Source organism: Monopterus albus, unplaced genomic scaffold (assembly GCF_001952655.1).
Source record: "Monopterus albus unplaced genomic scaffold, M_albus_1.0 scaffold86.1, whole genome shotgun sequence".
NCBI lineage: Eukaryota > Metazoa > Chordata > Actinopteri > Synbranchiformes > Synbranchidae > Monopterus > Monopterus albus.
Genome location: NW_018127966.1, coordinates 817,588 through 829,973, shown reverse-complemented (window position 1 = coordinate 829,973; position 12,386 = coordinate 817,588). Strand labels below are relative to the sequence as shown.

Below are 12,386 nucleotides of genomic sequence, written 5' to 3'. Positions count from 1 at the left end.
GTTCCTGGGGTAGTCAATATTACCAGCTAAAACCAGTGGTGTATTGTACTTACATAATAAGGTTTTTTTTAATACTTATTGATCTACATTATCATATTTGATTCTTAATTGTACTTTATTTTTAAAATGAAGCAAATATTGGTTGTTGGACTAATATTGCCTTGTCCTCAGACTATACTGGTAAAGCCCACACTCTTCAGTTCTGCATTCATGAAAGCACAACACTGTCAAGACTTGAAGCAGTGAATCTGTTTGCAGGTTATCCAACGAATTTATAAAAAAAATACTGCTAATTATCCTAGAAGCTGAAGAATACTCTAGGTAGAAAAGACACTTATGGTCAGAGGGGTTTTGTCTTTGAACTGCCCTGAAGACAAAATAGACTATCTTCATTTTGCATAGTGAATGAAGTGCACATAACCAGGTAACTGAAAAATGACGTTTGGTGCTGAGCAGTCAAAGCCTATTTTAGCTCTGAAATAGTTGGGTGTAGTGTTTAAACATTTCATTTCCATCTGCTCTGTGTATAAGAACAGCAAGCATTAGTCATGTTTTGAGAACAATAATAATAGAGATGCTGATAGTCTTCTTGTAACCTGCATCAGTCTGATACTGTACAGAGATGGCACTTATGGCTAAGGCTGTACAGGCTGGCTCTAATGCATGACTGGGTGTGTTTGTATGTACAGTAATCCATTTATCCCCTTGCGAGCATTCCCTCATATGCCCTACTATGATTAATTCACTCAGTGCTGTACATCAGTCAACATTCCTCATGTTCTGCCTTCTTAAAAGATTGTCTCATTAAAAAAAGCAACAATTAAAAAAACACACCTCTCAGTGAGGCGTGCTTCTCCCATAATGGGTTGTATTTCTGCACCACCTTCTCGGCTAGGGGAAGAGGCTAACAGTAGTCAGTGTGCCCTGCATTTGGAAATGCCTCAGAGGTTTCCCCTCACACCTTGATTCCATGTGCCAGAGAAAACAGAGGTTTTAATTATGGATAAGGCACAGATATGTGTTTATCCAGATGAATTAGAGATTCTGGTGCTGACACTTGTAGATAGAAGACCTGATTTTTTTTTGTTTTTTTTGTTTTGTTTGTTTTATTTCTTTTCTCCAGTGACGTGCTACATTTTCCCCAACATCAATTGGATATGGTATTATTAGATCTCACTGCACACTTTTAGATATGAAAGAGAAAATAATCTCTCTCAAAGAGGTGGGTTCTGACAGCACGCAGAGACAATGGAAAGCCTGGCTGCAGATTCAAAGACAGAACACAGGAGAGGTGAGCCTGCTCACTGCAGATAGAAGACAAGGCATAAAGCAGGAAGGATGCTCGATTCACTGTACTGTGCCTAGTTGTGATTTATTATGAATATTTTTTTCTGTGCAGCTCCTTTCCTGTAGCTTAAAGGCAAAAGCCCCCTCTTGATTCTAGGACAAGTGTAATTTAGTGAAGGATGGTCTTGAAATACTACAGTATATAGAAATTTGCCTGTTATTTGATGGCAGTTATTGTGAAATTCTAGGTTTTCATAAAGAGGTGGACAGTTGCTCTGCTAGACATGAGCACATTTTTTTCCGGTTCTTGTGAGATGTATTCATAAGAATGGAAAACACAAAGCATTTATCTTGTCTATTATTGGTACCTACATGCCTCATTATTTTTGGTAATAGATTCATATCTCTACCAAATATATTGATTCATCATTATTTTCTCAACCTTTCAGACAAATCATTTGAAGCCTGGCAATTGCATTGCAAATTGTGCCAAATGATGCTGTATTGTGGCTGTTTGGAACTGCACTGCATAAAGCAAGTTTTGATGGAGGGACAAAATAACAAAAATCCTGCATCTCCTGTAAACACCTAACACAAGGCAACAGTTGTCGTAACCTGATACATAAAGTGTAAACTTATCAATTCTGAAAATTCTCCAATAACTAAAATGTTTACTACATTTTAATATAGTATACTACATTAAAAGTGTACGGTATCCTGGTAGATGACAAAATCACTTGAAGAATACATCATTATGCTGGCTCTGAACTTGTACTGGTGTAGTATAATGCAAAGCTCTCTCAGCAAAATAAATCCCAGACATCACTCTACAGAGGTACCTTTTTGTTAGATATGACACAGTTCCCAGTATTTTTTCAGTTCTCATTGGGCTACCAGGTGCTCAGAAGCACCCCAGGTCCCCGAATGTCTCTTAATTTTGTACCATTCATTTTTTTTTTTAACACATCTTTGAGAAGGTGGTTTTTGAAAGGAACTTGTCATCTCTTATTGTTTAGTATGACTAACCTTCCATTATCTGCTAACACTGTCTTCAAAATGCTGTTATGGGCTGATTAGGGCAATGCCAACAGTGATCAGAATTTTTGGTGTTGATTAGAGACTATTCACCCCTTTTGTTACTGTCAAGAATGATCAAGTGAAGACGAGCTTTTCTAAGTGAGTGAACGTGACTGGGAGTGCCATCATCATCTCTGTAACGCAGCAGCCCCCTCATCTCTGAGAGAACATATTAAAATGCTGCCGCGCTGTCATCCCCAGTGCCCTACTTAGACCAGATGGGCCTCATTCAAGTCTTTCACAAAAACACAGGCGTGAAGGGATCTTAAATGTCATTTTCAATATCACCAAAGTCATAATTAAGAATGAACTAGCAGAAGGGCATGTACAGTACCTTTCTGTCCTGGTTAGATTGTCTTCTATCAGGAAGATCACAAGCTGAAATGCCAAAACCTAGCAAACCTAAAATGGCTATGTAAAAAATCAGATTTTTAGTTTTAGTGGTGATAATGTCCTTGAATGCAAAAAAAGCTTTAATTATGCATTTAAAGTCGAAACATTTGTCTTCCTGTGTCTTGACACAACATATTGTTTCATGCTATGTAAATTTTTCATATTGCAAACAGATGAAAATGGCATGTGAACCTTCAGTTAGTCATGTACATAACATATGGGTTCCAGAAAGTCTTTGTCTTATGTTTAGGAGTCTTAATTTTCACATTGACTAGTGTGATACTGCTACATCTGCACAGCTTGAATATAGCAGAGGGCTTTTAGCCTTCTAGGGGAAAACACTCTAGATCATTAGGCCCAAACTGACTCTGTGAATCAAGATGGAGAGCACTGGGGTAGAAATCAGAAACGACCTGGCATAAAGAAACATTTTACTGCCAAAATTATACTTAAGATTATACTTTCAATTTTTTGCATAATTTACATTTATCAACAATAAGCGATTTAGCCACACTGCTTATATTTTTATTGCCATTATAAAATATTATAATGTGGCAGTAATAGTAATTTGGTATAATTTTAGTCAATTAATCATTAGATGCATCTCAGATTATATCAGTGAACAGACCTATGTTGACAACACTGATATCATTTTCATGTTTTCTTATTTATGTATTTGGACATTGCTGGCACACAACTAAGTTGACACTAGGTCTCCTGGTTGTTGACATGTAGGAAGGAACTTGGCTTGTATGGTGAGGGTGGGAAGCTGGTTACTAAACTTTGGAGATGTCAGAGCTGAATAAAAATGGCAGAAATCTGGGGTTTATTAAATGTTTCTGTTCAAAGCTTTGTCTGATTGAATAGCCCATAATTATTGCAAACTGTAACAACAGAGTACATTGTGGGTAATCAAAAGGTGCACTCCCTGTGGCTTTCTTCCCTCTGTGTTTTTTGTTTCTGTTTTTGTTTGTTTTTTGTTTTTCTTCCATACAGGAATGCAAAGGCTTCTAATCAAGTCTTGGAGGGGGAGAATAAGGCGTTGTAGTCAATTGACTGAGAGTGGCTATTGCAAACGCAACTTGATGTTTAATTTATGTGTGCTTTATTATTTATGGATGCTATGATCTGTGTATATAGAGCTTTATGCAAACTTTGGGTCTGTGCAATGAGTCTGGGACAAAGAAAGAAGAAATGTAAAATAAGAAACAGAGTACTGAGTGCATAGCCACCTATAGTATAGTAGGGTCAGTGTAAATATGATCTTTTCAGTCCAAAGCCACTGAATTATGTTCACCGCACATTATGTATTTCCCAAAGAAATCCACAGTGTAAAGATATTTTGTTTATACTGTATGTTCATTTTCAGCGTTCAAACGTAACCTCTATGTATCTAATGCAGTTTAAATAATGATCATCAGTTCTGAGAAGGTGAATGGGGTAATAACACCCATTACACTGCAGCCTACAATATTCAAGAACACCATGTTTATGTTCACTCCTCTTCAACCTTTAGCATCCAGAGCTGTGTCTCCAACCCGCTGAATATTACGCATTAGGCACAGCCAACTGAGGGCTAAGTCCAAGCCTCAAAAATGACTTGGATCAGCATGTTTAACTGGAAATGATAGAATGAAATTTAAAGAAGGGGCAAATGCAGGGAAAATAAATATTTCACAGAACATTTTCTCACAGTTGAAAAGGAGTGGCGGTACAGATCAATAGTACAGTAGTAAGGGATCTGGCTATGCAGAGATAGAGTTGCTTAGAGTAATGAAACTTCAAATAGCAACACTGCTACATGGGTGTTGTTTTTTTTTAAAGAGTATATAAAGTACTGGTTATTGCTGATAAAAGAATCTGCAATGATTTGGTTTTCATGGCACACTATACTGTAATTCTGCTAATAGAGATACTGCTTCCACTAAACAGTCAAAATTAAATGGTATTGACTACAAATTATCATTGTGGCCACATATTGTTATGGTCACAAGGAAATATTGTGGGGGATAAAGTGGTTTACATGATCAGTTTAAGAATATTTAAAAATTACATGCATTATAAACTATCTGTGCACCTAGCACATAATGATGGTAGTTAACTAGTTCAGTGGCAAAATTTCACAGGTTATATCAGCATAAACAAATAAGACTATAAATACACCACAGCAGTAAATCTATGTTATTCAGTTGTTGACCCCTGTACACCTCCAGCCAAACAGAAGCATCAGAGCAGAGCATGTGTTCAACTGGAAGAGTGAAGTACTAATGCAGATTAAAGTGGCCATGCTTAGTCAGCGGACGCCTATGTAATGCTGGCAACTCACTGAGTGATTTACATTGATGGCAGCTCCTAGAAAAGCATTTTATTTTTGAATCAGTTTAATAACAGAGGGATGGTGTTGAATTTGTCTTTATGTTAAGATTTCTCCAGCAAAAGAGATTCCCACTGCAATTCTCCTGTAAAGATGTCCAGTGCCAGCGACTATGCTGGGTGGCTGTAAATGCTGTTGGGTAAATGGCCAATGGAGCAACTGCAATGAAACAAATAAGCTTATGTCAGCCAGGAAATTAGACTGAGAGGAGCAATACTGCACCTATTAAGCTTACAGCACTTTAGAATGGGGTGACTGAGAGGGAGGCAGTTTCCTGGGCAGGATCACTGGACCATCAGTCTTCAGTCTTACATATCCTCGGCCCACCCAAGAACCACATACACACACAACAAGGTGAGAGAAGGCACTTAAGGGCCTCAGCTTCACTGGAGCTGCTCAATACCCAGCAGAAAAATTGTGGTCATACTGGATACTAAACTTCCTGAATGAGTGTGTGTTCCTCGGATTGTTACTGGGGCATTATTATGGGAAGTAGTAATAATTGGTTTTAGTTTTCACCGCCATGCCATTATCACCATATTATCTGATAACTTTTGCCTTTAGCTGCTTTTCACAATAGGATCAGAGTAGAAGTTCAGCTAGGACTAAATCCTCTAGATCAGCGAGATTATAAGATATGCAGCATATTACTGTAACTGCAGAAGTGAAGGTTGCAAATGATGTCATTGTAAGTTTGGATAAGAAGCAGAGCTATGTGGCTTGGTTTATGGATTTATCTAAATACTGTGGCACATGTCTTGCTAAAACAAAGGTTGCTAAATAGAGAGCTTTGTGACCAAGCAGTAGATTGGTTTACTAATTACCTATGAGGTAGGGTAGGACCTAATGGCCTCAGTTCAATCTGTCTTACTCGTATTCATGGAGTGCCCCAAGGCACTCAGTTTGGCCTGCTTTGATTCTGTTTCTATTTACTAGTGGAGGCTTTAATAAAGAGGAAGTTAAGTTAATTATTATGCCAATGATACAGGTTTATACAGTACAGCTGTGTATCCCTGCTCACATAGAAACCTAAATATACATACTTCACTTGCCCTATTAATGTTTTTCAGTCCCTTTGAACTCAGTCTTATTTTGTAATCAAAGAAAAAAGCTTCAGATATTGTTGAAATAACTCAAGGAACGAAAATAGATTATTGCTACTTGTTTTATATCTACTGTATATCTATATATACAGTATCTGAGTTGAAGCTGTTACAGCTGCGAAGGGTGGGCCAACATCATATTAAACCATATGGCTTAAGAATCGGATGTTACTCAAGTTCATTTGCATGTGAAGGCAGATTAGCGAATACTTTGGCAATATACTGTAGTTGGAGTCAGTTTTTCATAGTGCATTAAGATTTGTTGCAAACTTAAAACCATTTACTTACCATTGGTCATTGGTTGTTCACCCCATCTCTGTTTGATTCAACTGAAATCCAAGTTAAGGCTGCAATTACTGTAGATTTTTTGTTTTGTTTTGTTTTGTTTTGTTTTGTTTTGTTTTAACCCACTGTCCAAAACCCAAAGAGATTCACTTTAATATAATGTAAGAAAGGAAGTAAAAGAAAATGAAAAGCAGTCTTTTTTTAATTCATGAAAACAAAACCATCAAATGCTTGGCATTTTTGCTTAAATAGCTAGTTAAAGTATTAGAAATATTGTTGTCTGTACATATTCGATAGGTTGACCAAACTAAATTAATCAAACAATCATTTCAGCTGTAATTCAAAAGTTAAAACATTTCCTTTGGGCGCATTGCCAGGAATCACAGGGTTACAGTTACAACCAAGTCCACTTCACAAATGCCAACATTAGGTATATGAAGGGTCCTAAGACCTAATGGACTACTACATTTTCATGAAGAAGACCGGTCAACATGTAATCCAAGGATAGCTGGTTTCATCCCTTTTGCTGACAGAAGCATACATTTTCAAGCTTGTATCTGGAGGGTTTTACATCTACTATCCACCAAGTGCCCTTGAGCAAGTGACTGAACACCCCACAGCTGCTCTGGGAGCAGTGCACTCTGGCTGATCCTGTGTTGTGATTCTGCTGATGAAATGCATATCCATTTATAAGAAAATCCTTCGACTATAACAAACACAGAACTGAGAAAAACACTGTGGTAAAAAGAGCATAATCAAATTGCAGCCTGTGCAAGCATGTGCCCAACTGTCTAAAAACCCTGCACTCTATCCAGCCTGAGTAAATATGACAAAATTGGTACACTGTAATTTAGCATCTTTACAACAGGAGGAGGAACTTCCCTCTTCACTCACCTATTTCACATTACAAATCCGCTTCCTTTTTAGAAAGGCTTAGTCCTCAGCCCTTTACAGGGAAATATACGAGTCAGGTAGCTCATAAGACTGCATTTTATGTGTTCAATTGGGAATCGAAAAAGGTTTTGAATGATGGGCTCAGTGAGGGAGTGGACTTCATTTTAACGCCTGACTGAAGGTGAACCTGACCTCTTGTGTGGGCCGGAAAGACGGTAAAACGCCGAGCAGCGTAGCATAAGCATACACAGCAAGTTCAATGGCTCTGAGGGGTCATTACCCCAAGGAGATGAGCTAGGAACACTGCCAGGCCAAGGCCATTATCAGTTTGTTGGTAGAGGTGATTATGGTTTACTCTACCATAAAAATTGTATAGTGGACTCAGCCTAAACTGTATTTATTTCCACTACATGGTGTCTGCTGCATTCTCTGTACAGATATTATGTTTATGTTTGAGTCACTTTTCATTTAAAGGGACAGCTCACCCAAATCATAAAATCACTAAATTCTCTCAACCTGGAAAAGCATACAAGAGTAGTTTGTTTTTAATAGATACAGTAGATTGACAGACACATTTTGGTGGTGATGGGCAATGAAATCCATATGAACAATACTTAAAGTAGCCAGGAACAAATGTGACATTTAGAAACAAAGCAGAAAATAAGAAATGCATGCTGGGATGCAGAGGGCGGTGAAGAAATTGGTCATTTGTCAGCTTGGAGAAGGTCACTGTGTAACTTGCAAACAGCACAGTAATTGACCGCAACTGGGATGTTATGGCTAATATTGACTCAAATGAAAATCCGGGCAACTTCTAATGATGTTTCACGTGTATTATCTCATTTATAAATAAATGAATTCATCACCAGCATCATCATGATAATTAAGACACCAACAGTTATGAATGGCAAGAGAGGTGTCATAGTGCAAATGAACTTTTCCAGACACTGCTTTGAGCATTTCTGTATGAACATACGGTTGAATTTTTGTCGTTAATGACACCGAGTTAATCACTGCATATGGACTTTAAATGAACATGAGAGGCCAATACGCTTAGCACTTATAGAATGTTAAGCACTGTATTTCTGGTTTAAGCCACAGCTAAAAGGTTACATGAATGGCATCTTACTGACATGTGGCATATAAGCACAGCTGTGGGTAACCTTCTTAATTAAGTTTGCAATGCTTGGATGAATGCATTTGAGATAGACCCTAATTGGTTTTATAGAACCATATTTCATTTATATGGAGGAATGCATGGTGAGTACTTGGCTGCAGTAAAAAAAAAAATAAAAAAAAAGTATTGTATTAAAATAGTTGAGCATCTTCCATTACAACTGAAGACATTTCAGAAAGTGACCATGGCTTTATAGAGCTTATTTATATTCTGGATCCATAATGTGCCTGTATGCAGTACGTGAGCTCTTCTCATCATTGTTTTCACAAGCATGTAGCAGTATGATAATTAGGGAAGGGTTTTTATAAGGGACAGCAAACATCCCTACAGCTGCACAATGAAGATTACTAATTATTACCATTCACTGTAGAAGAATTATTACCTGCTGTGCATGACCGTCCTAGCAAGCAATACATGAAAGCCACTTTCAACGCTTGGAGCTATCTTTGAGTCTGGAGGAATAAAAGCAATGATGAGTCTTTGCGGAATTTGTATTGCCAACTTATGTTGAGTACTGTCTGAGCTTATGGTGTCATCCCTTAAGAAATCCAAATCATGTTTTCTGACAGCATGCAATTTATTTAGCTTTTTATATAAAATATCTAAATGTGATGAGTAGTTTTTTCATCCAAGAAAAGTAAGTGAACTTGACAGTCAGTGCAGCAGGATGAAGAAATCAATAGCTTACTTAGATGGTTTACTTACAAAGTAAAGCACAACTCAAAGAAGCAGCAGCTGCCAATAATCTTAATTAGGACCATACGTTTTGATTATTTGGTTCTTTAATGCAGTCATTAAAACATTGCTAACTGAAGACATTTACCAAAAACCCTATATGCCACCTGCATAAGTTGTAGCCCAGCACTGGTTTAACCCAGCAGCATTACAACACTTGACAGCCTATAACTAATTATAGTACAGTGCCATTATCTTTTAATATTAGTTTTAAGTCTACACATGATGATTCACTCCTGATGTTCAGTGTTTAGCAGAATATAACACCTACTGTACTTCACATATTGCTTTGTGCAGCAGTTTTGGTGTGTCTTGTTTAGACATATAGGTACTTTACCATTTGGGCTGGAATTATGGGAGTTTTAACAATGTCATATCTACACATTCATCTTTCCACTAGCAGAAACACATTTTTATATCCAGCAAATAAAAACAGTGCATGGACCTGGTTGACTCATCAGGTATAAACAACTCATATGCATAAATAATTTCTGAGCCACAAGACAAAGTGATGACACCAGTGTTTTTTTTAATTGATATAGGTTCAGTAGGGAATGTAAGACCTATAATTATAAACCTCCCTCTGCACTGACCTTCTGTCCTACTATATTTACTAATACCAAACAAATTCAAGCAGATGCAGATAAACAGAACAAACAAAGCTGATGATAGCACAAAATCACAATTGATATACCAAATTAAGTTTATTTTCACTAGTTTTACACTGCTATGTGGATGCTAGACAATATTTAAGCCACAAAAATATATCTATTACATTTGAGATTTGTTTAATGGCATTTCTTTTATTTATTTCCCGCTGTTGTAATATTTACACCTTGGTCCAGGAATATCTTTGTCAGTACAGTTTTGGTATTGTTGTCCATTCTGGTAAAACCTGAGAAGATGAATCACTCATGCCTGTTTTTGTTAGTTTTCATTGTTGTGATTGTGCTGTCAATTTCGACAAGACTACAGCTGTCAAACAAAGCTTCTATTTAATACTATCACTTGGTGAAACATTCCTGACTGCAAACTTGTTGCCCTCAAGGACTTAATAACTAGTTTTAGTCTCTGCTGAGAAGGATGAATAGCAGTGGTGCTGGGCAGCCACCTTTCTCTTTCCCAGTCTTGTTGTAATTAGATTAAAAGTCCTTTTTACTCCTAGGAATGCGCTATAGGCCCTGGCCATTGACTGAGCCATTGTGTGCAGAGCTTTTTTTGTGTGTGTGCTCAAAGGCTGCCAAGATTTTCCTGTTTCCTTTTTGGGGTGCTTAGGCGGCTCAAACTCAGCTCAGGTCAAACATCATGCAAACTCATTGGCAATGGTTTAAGGTGACTTAGTAGCTAAAATGGGTTATGGAGCAGCAGGTTTACCCTTGTTTGATTTATAAGGAATATTTTAAAATAATAGCAATGGGTGATTTCTTTCATGGATTATGAATAAAGGATATGACTAACTTATTAACTGTTCCCTGTACCTTTTGGACTGATAATTCCTTTTTAACAAATTAAATTTTCTGTGTTCTTTACTGCAGGTGATAACGATCTGATTAAGCACGAATATTATACAAAACCTTAGAATTAGGAACCTTTTCCAAATCTGTAAATGTTACACTTAGTTATGTGTAATTTTACCATTTACACAACATGAAATATGGAAAGCATTTGGGTTGTTTTCCTTAATCCATCATTAACTATTCAAGCTGCAGAGGGGGCTAACTTTTTACTACTTTGGTATCACCAGCACAGTCATTAAAGCCAATTCATTTCATAATGTGAAGTCAAACATACCACAATGCCATTCGGCCAAACTAGCATTATTTTAAATACATTGGATTATAACTAATGATATTGTGTATAAACCAGACCAGTTTAAACACAGTCATGAAATACATGTTGTGTAAATGGTGATTAAAACCATAGCTTTTTTCATGTCCATATCAATCTCATTAAGAAAACATGAAATGTGAGACTGAAGAGCCTTAATGTAGCATGTAAACACCCAATGAAATATTATAGCAGGTGAAAAAAGTTTTTATGGGACTTAGACATGATGAAGAGGGATAAGGTGGATGATGTGGCATTATTGCTATAGTTTTTATCTCAAATCTTAAATTTGCTTCATGGGGCTTTACAATCTATACAGCATCCAGCACCCTCAAACTGGAGTGTACATCAAGCTGGGCCAATGATCAGCATCTCAGTTTTATCAGAACTGAGGGGCAGAAAATTTTTTGACATCCAGCTTTTCACAGCAGACAAGCCAGCTTCTAATATTATAATTTGAAAAGGAACATCTTCCTTTACAGGCACATACAGCTGAGTATCATCAGCATAGCAGTTGAAATTAACTGCATGACTGCATAAAATCTGGGCAATAGGTGAAATATAATGAGAGAAGAGCAGAGGGCCAAGAACAATGCCCCGAGGTACTCCATATTTCATTCATTCATTTTCTACCTTGTAGTCCCTGAACGGGGTCACGGGGGGGGGCTGGAGCCAATCCCAGCCGGCAATCGGGCGAAGGCGGGGTACACCCTGGACAGGTCGCCAATCCATCACAGGGCTTACTCCATATTTCACATCAGAAAATACCGATGTAGTAATGTTATAAGAAACACGATGTTTTTTCATATAACTGCAATTTTAGCCACAAGAGGGCTTTAGGTGAAATTGCATTTAATTGAATACAGGAAGGGAGTTAAAAGAAATTACACTGGCTGAAAAGTAATAAGAAAAGCAAATAGAAATAGGATTTATGTATAACAGAGACGTGTTCAACCAATTCTAGCAGGCCAGCATAGCTGAATGGAGATTAAGGGGCTCCAATATGCTTTCACATCCAACCCGATGTTTAATATCTTGATAATGCAGCCTATCTGTTCTCCTTGCTGAGATATTGTATTAACAGCAGGAAGACAAGTGTGCCAATTGCACAGCAGTTTGAATGAAGCCAGTGACAATGCAATAATTTATTTTATTTATCTTACTTCTCCTCCTATTCATTGCTGTTATTCATTACCTCTGTGATGGCCAAAGCCATATCAATATAAGTGAATTG

General features: G+C 37.3%; 1 protein-coding gene across 5 annotated transcripts in view; it reads left to right on the top strand.

Moving 5' to 3' along the window:
- Positions 1 to 12,386, top strand: part of lingo2 (leucine rich repeat and Ig domain containing 2) — a 210,684-nt gene that overhangs the window by 134,963 nt on the left and 63,335 nt on the right. The window lies entirely within an intron of this gene.